This window comes from Nothobranchius furzeri, chromosome 5, assembly GCF_043380555.1.
Source record: "Nothobranchius furzeri strain GRZ-AD chromosome 5, NfurGRZ-RIMD1, whole genome shotgun sequence".
In the NCBI taxonomy this organism is placed as follows: Eukaryota; Metazoa; Chordata; class Actinopteri; order Cyprinodontiformes; family Nothobranchiidae; genus Nothobranchius; species Nothobranchius furzeri.
The window spans coordinates 2980114-2992524 of record NC_091745.1 but is presented as its reverse complement, the minus strand read 5'-3'; positions in this window follow the sequence as shown (position 1 = coordinate 2992524).

Here is a 12411-nt window from a genome sequence, read left to right as displayed (position 1 = left end):
CAATACGGAACTATTTGGATTTTAGTAGCTTTCATGTTATGTGATCTAATAAAATTTTAATTTGACATTTTATGTTCTCTCTCTTTGTTGTGAAAAAGTTAGATATGTTTTAGTATTTAAAATTAATGCTTTGCATCGGTCCACACGTGTAGCTGTTGGTCAGCTAATAGCCGTGTCATTTCAGGACATGTTGCTTCAACTATTAACGATCTACTTTTAAATCTTTATTCTGAATTGCTTATTCCATTTTAGGCCACAGTCTTGTTATTGAAATGAAAACAAAAAGAAAGGATGCTTATGGAGATGTACAAAATTGGCAAGATATTATTGTTGATCAATATCCTCCAGCTCCGTTCTAATGACAATATCCCATCTGTGTGTGTGTTGCTGTCCAACTGTCAGCAGACCAGGTCCGTTGAAATGGCAGAGAAATTAAAAACAGCAGACATCAGGTCGTTTTTTAATGCTCCAGAACGTCAAGTAAGTAGAAACTTGCATTTTGATAAAGACATCTATAAGAAAGAAATGAAATGCCTATGAAATTGTTTCTAAATGGCTTCATTAGGCAAAGTCCAGTCACTTGAGCACAGGCAGCCAGAGCCTGTCAGACATAGGCACAGAGTCTCAGGTCAGTCCCTTATAAGGACATACAGTGTTGTTTGTAGAGAGCTTTTTTTTTCATGTACCCCCCAAAAATTACTCTCTGAAGTTTTACTGTTTATTGTCCCCCCCCCCCCCCCCCCCCAAAATTGAAATGGGATTTCCGCCCTTGAGTTGTCGGGTGTATCAGAGATGGGCAGGAAGCTGAGTACAGAGAGCTGGTGGAGCATTTTGTGGCATGGTGTGGAAACAATCATCTGACCTTGAACGTGAACAAAACAAATGAGATGATTTTAGACTTCAGAAGAAACAGGATGGAGTCAAACACTGTTTCCATCATGGGAGAAGAAGTGGAGGTGGTTGAGGAATACAAATACCTTGGAGTTCACCTGGACAACAGACTGGACTGGAGAAAGAATAGCCAAGCCGTTTACAAGAAGGGACACAGCAGACTGCACTTCTTGAGGACGCTTAGGTCCTTCAATGTCTGTAGCAAGATGCTGCAGATCTTCTACAAGTCTGTTGTTGAGAGTGTAATCTCTTCAGCCATCGTCTGTTGGGGTAGCAGCATCAGAAGCAGGGACCTGAAAAGGCTCAACAGCCTAATAAAAAAGGCTGGTTCTGTTCTGGGGACGACTGTGGAACCACTGGAGGAGATAATGCAAAGAAGGATTCTCCAGAGAATCAAGAAAATTATGGACAACCCTGAGCATTCTCTTCACAAGACTGTCCGACAAAAATAAACAATCAATGATGAACAAGAGTCTGCTTCTAGACCTGCAAAAAGAGAAAAACAACACACAACAATACAACAGTAGCAAGCAATCACTGCATATACTTGATGAGGAAATATAAAATCAACATTGTTTTACTGAACAATCCTGATAATAAATCACAGTGCATTTAGTGCCAACCACAGCCTTAAGACATGTGTTGAACGTGCCCAAGTCCATACTTATGAGAGCACCATGTGAGCACCTGTGTGTATGCACGTGCTTGTGTATGTAAGGTTTCTCTATAGGAGTGTCCAATAGAGAGTGTGAGGGTACACAGATCTGCCCCCTTAAGATGTGTAGGAGATGGAGGGAGCTCCAAGTCCCAGAGATCCAGGAGCTGCCCCAGAGCACAGGGACCCCAGGAAGACTGCGACCAGAAAAGCCCCTGCCCCCCCTCGAGAGGCGCAGAGGATTGCCCCGGGGGGCCACAACCAGCAGCCGGCAGAGTCCGGGGAGATATCAGTGGCAAGCCCACAGGTCCGCCTACAGCCTCCCACCCCCTAGCTGGCCGAGCCCGGGACCCAGCAACCCAGGACCCAGGGGCGACCAGCCCCGCCGGGGACCCAGCAGAGCCCAGAGACCCAAATCCCACCAGGCAGCCACTGGGATTAATCAGACAAACTCCAAAAATCTTAAACCCCCTGACCCCGAGGTCACAAACACTCAGGCAGACAAGGCACCGCGCTCCACACAAGGTGTGGCAGGGGGAGGGGAGACGAAGATGTATAGCATCAAAAGAAGTCCCAGGAGAGGGAAGAAGTCAAAAGCCCCACTTGACATATACAGTCATACACAGACACAGTCACACACTCTGGATTCTTATTAGAGTTCCAGAGTCTGGGGGGCACAGCAGCAGATGATCTGTCACCTTTGGTCTTTAGCCTGGTGCTGCACAACCAGTAGGCTTTGGTCACTGGACCTCAGGGACCTGCTGTGGGTTTAAAGACTGAGAAGATCACCAATGTATGATGGTGCTTGTCCATGTAAGGCCATAAAACCTTACTGAGGCTAAAACCTCGCTGAGGTTCAGTACTAACTGTAGACCACAGACCCATCATTGTGAATTGTATTCTTAAGTGGGATGGCCTTCTTTGTCCACTAGGAGGTTGGGACATTGGTACACTTTCATTTATAATCCATTATTGGATTACTACCCAATTACATGTGTAACTTAATCTCAAGGAGAAGTGTAACTTCTCACAGTCTGAGAGCAAAAGATCAGTTGTTACTTTCTGTTTCATCTGCTCACACTGAACTGGAAAAAAGGGCTTTCGTTCACTCTGCTCCTTCTGCATGGAGCAGGCTGCAGGACAACTGGAAATCAACCGAGTTCATCTCCTTGAATACATTTAAAACCAAACTGAGAACCCTTAAGACGGATTCCCTGTATTGTGACTGCCTTCTGTAGTTTTGTGCATTTGTAACAGAAAAATTTGTAACTGTAATTTTTGCTGCTTCTTGGCCAGGACTCCCTTGAAAATTAGGTTTTCAATCTCAATGGGACATTGCTGGTTAAATGAATAAATAAATAAATAAATAAATAAATAAATAAATAAATAAATAAATAAATAAATAAAATAATGACCAGAACCAGGACCTTGAAATGAACCCTGAAGTTGACTGGCAGCCTGTGAAGCTGGAGGAGAAGCGGGGTGATGTGGGTGTGTTTGGAGGACTTGGTCAGAAGCCGAGCACAGGCGTTCTGAACCACCTGTAGACGGTTCAGGGAGGTTCTGCTCAGACACATGAAAAGAGAGTTACAGTAGTCTAAGCGTGAGGAGATGAAGGCGTGGAGAACTGTCTCAAGTTCAGAGCGGGACAGAATGGGACTCAGCTTAGCAATGTTCCTGAGATGGAAGAAGGAAGAGCGAACAAGAGAACTGACATGAGAATCCAGGGTCTTTAGGGCCTTACATGGACAAGCACCATCATACATTGGTGAACTTCTCAGTCCCTACTCCCCCAGCAGGTCCCTGAGGTCCAGTGATCAAAGCCTACTGCTTGAGCAGCGCACCAGGCTAAAGGTCAAAGGTGACAGATCATTTGCTGCTGTGGCCCCCAGACTCTGGAACTCTCTCACCCTGAGCCTGAGACCAGTGGACTCAGTGGTCTTCTTTAAAAAGCAGCCGAAGACTCACTTGTTCAAGCTGGCTTTTGTATGACCTTCATCACCCTCTCCTTGTTCTGCTCTCCCCACCTATTCCACCTTCCTCAGGATCCACTGATTTCCCTCTTTCCTGTTCACTCTCTCTCTTTCTCTACATTTTAATCACAATTGTCTATTTTTGCTCATTTTAAATATATTTTTAATCATTTTCTAAATTATTTTTTGTATTTTTACATTTTTTGTTTTTGTGAAGTGCCTCGCGATTTTTATCTTGAGAGGCGCTATAGAAATGATCTTTTCTTCTTCTTCTGGCGGAGAATTGCTTTACAACCCTGACACATCAATGGAGAAGTATAAAAGAATAACGTCTCCGTCAAAGCATGTGTGTGTGAGCGAAAACTTTTGACGGATGCATTTTAACTAGGCTTAAAAGGAGAACCGCTCCTGGTCAGTTTCTGCTAGGCCAACCCAGTCTCTCAGCCTGTCCAGTAGCAGGAGATAATCAAGAGTGTCAAATGCTGCAGCCAGGTCCAGCAGCCAGTGAAGTGAAGTAAGATAGCAGGGTTTGATATTGTTGTAAATTCCACTCATGGTGGGGACAAGAGGAGAGACCACTGAAGAATGACAATAAACAGACCTGACCCACTGTGCAGAGACCTAGTTTGGACATCTTACAGAGGTGGTCTGGACCAACGGACTCAATATGAACATGATCTGAACGTGCATGACACGTTGACTGTTTGCAGGGGAGATAACATGGATGGATAACCCGCGATGCTCCACTGCTGGGCGGGAAAGTGAAGCTCACGTCTACAGACAGGCAGCAAGAAGATGTTTACAAGCCAAACCATGCCTAAGGTTGGGAAAATCATGTTACATAAATGCCTTAAACCATTCATTTACATCTCACCTTTTCTCTGGAATCACTGTGATTAGAACGACCAAGATTAGTTTTGGGGGGGTGTTGGAAAACCACCTGTAAATCCAAAGTTTTCCAGAAATATTTCTGCTGTAAATTTAAAGAAACTCTAAATATTCCACAAACCGATAATGCAGGTAAGATCTTTTACACTGTTGCAAAACGCTCAAACCCACATTGCTAATCATCTTTAAACTGAATAAAGCCTGCCAGAGATTAATTCATTCTTAGACAATCCAGTTAGTTGAGACATACTCTAAGATAAGACTTGTGAAGACCTTCACCAATTGGAGAATTTCCTATGATAATTTTTCCAGTCCACGCATCAACAGGCCTTCTAAAGTAAGTGTGAAAGGAAATCCAAGAGCACAGATAAAATGAGCCAAAGCGTCTCAGGGGAGAAGATTTTCAGAGTGTAAAGAAGAGAAACTGATGAAAGGCCACAAGTACCTTTGCATCTTATTTAAGGCAAAACCAAATAGTTGGTCACGGTCATTTCATAATATTAACCCACAAAGTACTATAGTGCAGATTTATATTTACAACAGCTGTCAGGTTTCTCACTATAGTAAACACATTTTTGCAGTTGTCTCAGTGAGAAAGGTTAAAAAAAACTACTATAAAGAAATGAGCAGGAAGCCTTATTGAGCAGATTCTAATTTGTGTGGCTGTTTAACTACAGACCTCTGGCCTTCTCAGTACGAGCTTCCCCGGCCTGAGTCAGGAACACTTTCCTGGCAGCTTTTGGCACATAGTTATTAAGAGTTCAGGTCATCTGAGGTCTTAGTGAGAAATAGTTTTAAAACCTTTCTCTGTAGCTTTGTCCAACCACTGGACAGGTCTCTAAAGACACAGAACATGTAAAAAAAATAAATAAATAAATAAAAGAGTTTCAAAAGGTTCTTGGCATCAGCCACACCCAGAATCTAGTTTTCTACATGAACTAAACATTAATGTTTAAACCACTTCACTTCCATTATAAACCACTGTAAACACAATTATAAACAGATAATGAAAATTACTGCCATCCATCCACCATCCATCCATCAATCCATCCATCCATCCATCACCCATGCAGCCATCCATCCATCCATCTCTCTATCCATCCATCACCCATGCAGCCATCCATCCACCATCCATCCATCAATCCATCCATCCATCACCCATGCAGCCATCCATCCATCTATCCATCCATCTCTCTATCCATCCATCACCCATGCAGCCATCCATCCATCCATCTATCTCTCCATCCATCCATCAATCCATCCATCCATCCATCAATCCATCCATCCATCCACCATCCATCTATCTCTCCATCCATCCATCAATCCATCCATCCATCCATCAATCCATCCATCCATCCATCCATCCATCCATCCACCATCCATCCATCTCTCCATCCATCCATCAATCCATCCATCCATCCATCCATCAATCCATCCATCCATCCATCCATCCATCCACCATCCATCCATCCATCCATCCATCCACCATCCATCCATCTCTCCATCCATCCATCAATCCATCCATCCATCCATCCATCAATCCATCCATCCATCCATCCATCCATCCATCCATCCACCATCCATCCATCCATCCATCCATCACCCATGCAGCCATCCATCCATCCATCCATCCATCTATCTCTCCATCCATCCATCAATCCATCCATCCATCCATCAATCCATCCATCCATCCATCCATCCATCCATCCACCATCCATCCATCTCTCCATCCATCCATCACCCATGCAGCCATCCATCCATCCATCTATCTCTCCATCCATCCATCAATCCATCCATCCATCCATCAATCCATCCATCCATCCATCCATCCATCAATCCATCCATCCATCCATCCATCCATCCATCCATCCATCACCCATGCAGCCATCCATCCATCCATCTATCCATCCACATCCATCCATTCATCCATCCATCACCCATGCAGCCATCCATCCATCCATTTGTCCATCAATTTATCCGTCTATCCATCGATCCATCATCCATTTTTCTCTGCTCATGCAGGGTTGGGCCCAAGCAGAGTGGTCTAGTCATTGATCTTGGGAAGCTCCTCTGATGGAATCCTAAGGAATTCCAAAGCTCCTTCAAGCATTTGCTGTGTCTTCTTTTAGGCTTCCTCCTGGTTGAACATGCCCAGAACACCTCAGACGTCCAGGAGGCATCCTTACCAGATGAAATAAGCCACTTCAGCTTGCTCATCTCAATGAAGAAAATTTAAACATGTTACTGTATCCTCTTTTTCATGACCTCATATTGACTTCATTTTTTATTATAACAGGCCCATAATGAGTAAAAGAGGGCAAATCAATTATTTTTGTCATGTTTATATGAATGATGAAATCATACTCAGATCGTGCTGGCAGCTTTTTATCCTGATGATCAGTCAGCCCAAACCAACAGAGACATTTTATTTTGCACTCATTATTAATTATGTGGAAAGACCACAACAGTAAATTATACTCATACTCATAAATTAGTGTTTGTGGGGAATAATCAATAAAGTTTACTGGAAGTTAATCATTCACAGACTTCACACTTGGGAAGAAAATCTTGAGCATTTTCCTCATTTTTATTTATTTATTCCTTAATTCTGAATGTGATTAAACCAAGCTTACAGTTTCAGAGCTACACGACCTATCGTGTTGCAAACTGAAATCGTTACTCGTTCTCTGTAGATAATTTGGTGCTGATGAATGAATTTGGACTTTCCATATTATTTATTCTCTGTGAGTGTGGAAGTGAAGTTATCTGTCATCGCTGTGCTTTAAAGGTCCTGTGAAACCTCCTGCAGAGCAGCAGATGAGTAAAGATTGGAGCCTGAAATGGGGTTCAGGCTGAGGCTGAGAGCAATTTGCTCACAGCCAAGAGAACGTTGTCAGAACAGGACGGCAGAAAAAGCACATATGTGAGATTTCAAAGGAAAGATTCTACTGATGCTTTTATCCTGCCAAGTAATTGATTTATGTGTGATAAAAAAAACTCTTGAAACTTTGTTTTGTTATATTCATCGTCAAATAAATCACTATAAATCATAGATTTTTAATCCAACTTCCACTGGCATCTTTAATTCACATTTTCTAATGAATGTTCGTTTGAAGATGAATGCTCTCATTCTAACTTTATTTAAAATTAGGAGTGTTTTTTATTGTGTTTTGTCTACTTTTTCTGCACATTGAGAGTTAAAACTCCCAACAAACATGGATGTGTATTGTATTTTAAACTTAAATAGACTTCATGTTCATTGTAATTTTCTCTCTATATTAATTCACTCATTCCTTTTTGAAAAAAACAATTAAATCAATTTGAAGAACAATACAATTTTGAACCATGTGACCTGTTTACAGCCTGAAAAGAAATGAGACTGTTCCACTCAGTGACTGCTGGTAAGATCAGCTACATTCATGGGCTAGCATGTTCTTATATAAATGTTTTAAAGACACCAAACCTGCTTCAACACAAACCATAAAGGAGCAGATGTGGTCTCAGATAAAGGCTGGCATTTATAATAAGGGCAAACAACAACTAAACAAGAATACATCAGGACATCAACCAGTTTCAAATTGTACTTTGTAAAGTCACTCTCTAAATATTGCTGTCAGTCCAGTTTTGATGCCATTGTAAAGTTTCTCTTTTGCAATGGTTTGGTGATAATTACAATCATTAAAGATGCGGATAATTAACATCATTACTGTAAAGCTGAATGCCATAAAATGAAAATGGTTTAAACACAGATACACAAATTAAAGCTATTATTGTTAATAAGTGGGAAGGTTCTTCATCTTGACACATTAAAAGTATGAGGAATTGCTTTCATTTGTTTAAACAAACATGCTGATTTGCAGTTTATATCCAGGACAGCACATCTAATCACACAACCCATCTCTAATCACAGCAAACAAACTCAGATGTCATAAAGTCAGCTGGAAAAGCTATGAAAGATCCGAGTGCGTCTGTTCATATATTTTAATAATTACAAGACAGGAAATTGACTGGAAAGTTATGAAAAGGCAGATTTTAGAGGGCGGGAGTGTCACTGTTCGTGACTTGGTCTTGCTAATAAAGTTAGATGTTATTTGGGTCTGAGGCACAGCTGGAGTTTGTTTGGAGGTGTCAGAGAGAGGTGAAACCTTTTTGAGTAGAGACAAGGAAATCCTACATACGTTTTATTATCACAGACGTCCGTTAGAGAATGTGAAGGAGACAGAGTTTGAGGAAGGTTTACAAAAAGACAAAGCAGGGCACAGAGGACATGGCATGGAAAAGCATGAGTGGACTTGTAGAAGTACCTCTTCTTTGTCTCTTAATGTTTGCGGTGTCTCAAACTTCTGAAATTCCTCAATAATAGCTTGAGGGTGGACAAATGGTTGTCCAGTCCTACTATGTTTCCAGTCACACCTGTCCCATTCATCCAGAGGCACAGACGGAACGTTCTGTGGAATGTCCACTGATTCAATCATTTCCCTGGAAGCATGGTGCCTTCACTTAAGCAGACTTTAGGTTTCAAACATAAAACCAAACCTCCTACCAGCTGAAGGACTGTTGTGTTGTTAACATTCGTGGTTAAAGTTAGTCTTCACAAACAATGAGACCAGTTTTTAGACAGTTATTAAAAATGTTGTCAAGCTGTAAAAAAAAATCAATTAACTAAAATGTTGATATGATGCTTGTTGTTTTGCAGGCTCTCAATTTAAATTAAAATCTTGGGGGGGGGGGGTTCAAGATGAAAATTTATTTTTTGACTTTTGAGTTTTTGAAGGAAGGAAATAGGTCATATAAGATGAGATGAGATGAGGTGAGGTGAGGTGAGGTGAGGTGAGGTGAGGTGAGGTGAGGTGAGGTGAGGTGAGGTGAGATGAGATGAGATGAGATGAGATGAGATGAGATGAGATGAGGTGAGGTGAGGTGAGGTGAGGTGAGGTGAGGTGAGGTGAGATGAGATGAGATGAGATGAGATGAGATGAGATGAGATGAGATGAGATGAGATGAGATAAGATAAGATAAGATAAGATATCTTATCGATATGGGTTACCAAACAATCTACTTGGCACAGCAAAGCTGGCACTGTGGAAAATGGCAGACTTGGCGATTCAAGCAGCTGCTTCTGAGCCCAGAAGATGTTATCGTTCTCAGAAGAGAAGTGACCATAATACATCTAAAACCAGAGTGAGTTTGGGTGAAGCCTAGAACAGATGGACCCAAATAAAAAAATAAAAATAAAAAAATTACAAAATTACAAACCCATTTCTAAATTACGCTTTATCACCAAAATACTGTAAAAAGTTCTGGCAGATCAACTGATTACTTTTCTGTGACTACACAACAGTTTTGACAAATTTCAATCTGGTTTTCGTAAAAAGCGTTCAACAGAAACAGCTTTGCTTAAAGTTTCCAGTGACATCATGATGGCTGCAGACAATGGGGAGTTCACAGTGTTAGTATTGTTAGATCGTTCTGCAGCTTTTGACACTGTTGATCACAGTACCTTAATTAACAGACTTGGTGACTCGGGGATCTCTGGAATTGTCCTAGGCTGGTTTAGATCGTACCTTTCTAACAGAAGTTACAGTGTCTGTATAAACCAAATCATGTCAGATTCTACCGATCTGTTTTGTGGGATACCCCAAGGCTCTGCTTTGGGTCCACTCTTGTTTCTACTGTACATACACCCTCTTGGACAGATAATTGATTCTTTTCATAATGTCTCTTACCACCTAAATCCAGATGACATTCAGCTGTACTGTTCCTTTAAAGTGACAGTGTATAGTTTACCTGGCGTTAGGGGGCAGTGCATACCTAAATCACTGCAAGCAAGCATTATTTTTGTTTTCAAATAAGATTTTTCTAACAGACGGCCATTAGGGTAAAAAATCCCTGGGAGTGCAACCTCCAGCAAAATAACAAGAACAGCAGATTTATTTTCATCACTGGCAATGTACGGAGGAAAATGTGTAAAGCAACAATGCTTATTAATTGTGAAAGTTCTGTAACCATTTGCTACAAATCTGTAAATGTATTTTGTCCTCACAGACTTCCGTAGAAGGAAACACGGCATCCAATATGGCATTGCACAGAGACTTAAGCCGGGCATACACTGTGCCACTTTTTTCACTTTTTTGACCCGATTTTCCACACGTGCGAGAATCCACAAGGTCGGGGCGAGTTTAGCGCTGAGCGTTGTGTAGTATACAGGGGGTTACGAGAGGCGATTAACACCACGTGACCAGCTACCGATCAGCAATCGTGAGCTCACACGGACTTCTGGCGTGTTTGATATTTTGCTCGTCCCTCGTGAGGGTATCGCACTGTTGAAGCGGCGCTGCGAGCAGCTGCGACCCAAAAAGTATCAGAACCGGTCACGGCGCAATCGTGCATCAACACCGCTCACCCGCAATTTCCCTAATAACACACGTTGTTCGTTTTTATTTCTACACGTTTTTTTTACTCACAAAGATTGTAAAGAAAGCGTGTTTGTCGTGTTCATGTCAAATTAAACTGATCACAAAACACAGATTTACTTTCTTTATTTCGTTTTCCTCATCCAACCCCCATAAATCCCTGTGTGTCCTCCTGCAGCACTCCCGAAGGACAACAGGCAAGACAAAAAAAAAAGTCTGACGTGTTGAGTAAAAACTGCTATTTTTAGTATATTTTTAGGTCCGACGTGTTGCTACCAGACGTACAGTGTGAGCAGTCAGGTCGCATCCAAGAACTGGGTCGAAGAGTGTGAGCACATGACTCGTGAGATCTGCCCTGAACTTTCAGGGCTCTACAATGGTCAAGCTCCTCCCTATGTTACTGAATTGTTAAAGCCTCATGCTCCAACCCGAGCCCTCAGGTCCACGCACCAGAACCTTCTAGAAGTTCCAAAGACCAGATACAAAAGTCGAGGTGATTGCTCCTTCCAGACTGTTGCACCTTGACTTTGGAAGGATCTTCCATTAGCCTTATATTTTATTTACATAAATTTTTTCTTTTCTTATTTTTAACTCAAGTTTGTAATCATCTTTCATTTGTTTTATAATATGTTATAATTTTATGACTTAATTTTTCTGATTTTAATCATTTCTGTTTTAAGAGCAGTATGCTTTTATGACTTTATGTTTTATTTTGTTTTGACCTGTGTGAAGCACTTTGTGATTCTCTGTCTGTGATGAGTGCTATATGAATAAAATGTACTTACTTGTGTGTCGACACCGAACCTGGTATCCCAACAGCTAGAAACCTTGTTCCATTGTTTCAACTACAACCTCCACATACTAGATGTCTCTCTGGTGCCCACATTCCATATTCTACCTTTAATAAACAAGGCCATGGATATATCGGTAAAGTTAAAAAAATGTTTATATAGAATTTCAAAGTAGTAAACAAAAATGATAAATGTCCTCTTTTTGTATAGAACTTTCTTAGGGTTCTACAATCCCCCAAGGCGCTTCACAACACAATCAGTCATTCACCCATTCACACACACACACACACACACACACACACACACACACACACGCACACGCTAGTGGGGATGAGCTCAGATGTAGCCGCAGCTGCCCTGGGATGCACTGACAGAGGCGAGGCCTGCTGAACTCTGACCACCAGGCGGGTTAAGTGTCTTGCCCAAGGACACAACTGTTTATATAAAAGGTATTCACAAACAAGCCTACATCTCTGATATCAACAAAAAGCAGTCATGTAAAAGGCGTAAGAATGAGAGACGAAATGCTCACAGCTCCCCTTGAAGTTGAGCATGATTTTAATCTGTTCAAATTAAACTAACTAGTAGAATTTAGTCATTTTATAAGGGCGGGAAATAGAAAGACTGAAGAGGAATGCAAATGTTTAGATTTCTCAAAAGTCTTAACTTTTCATAAAACAATAAACTAAAAAGCAACTGATCTGAAAAAATCCTACATTTCAAATAGGAACAAGCACATCAATTTCTCTGCCTTATTGTCGGATTCTAATGTTTCCTTTTGTCAGCTTGAGCTGCAGTCC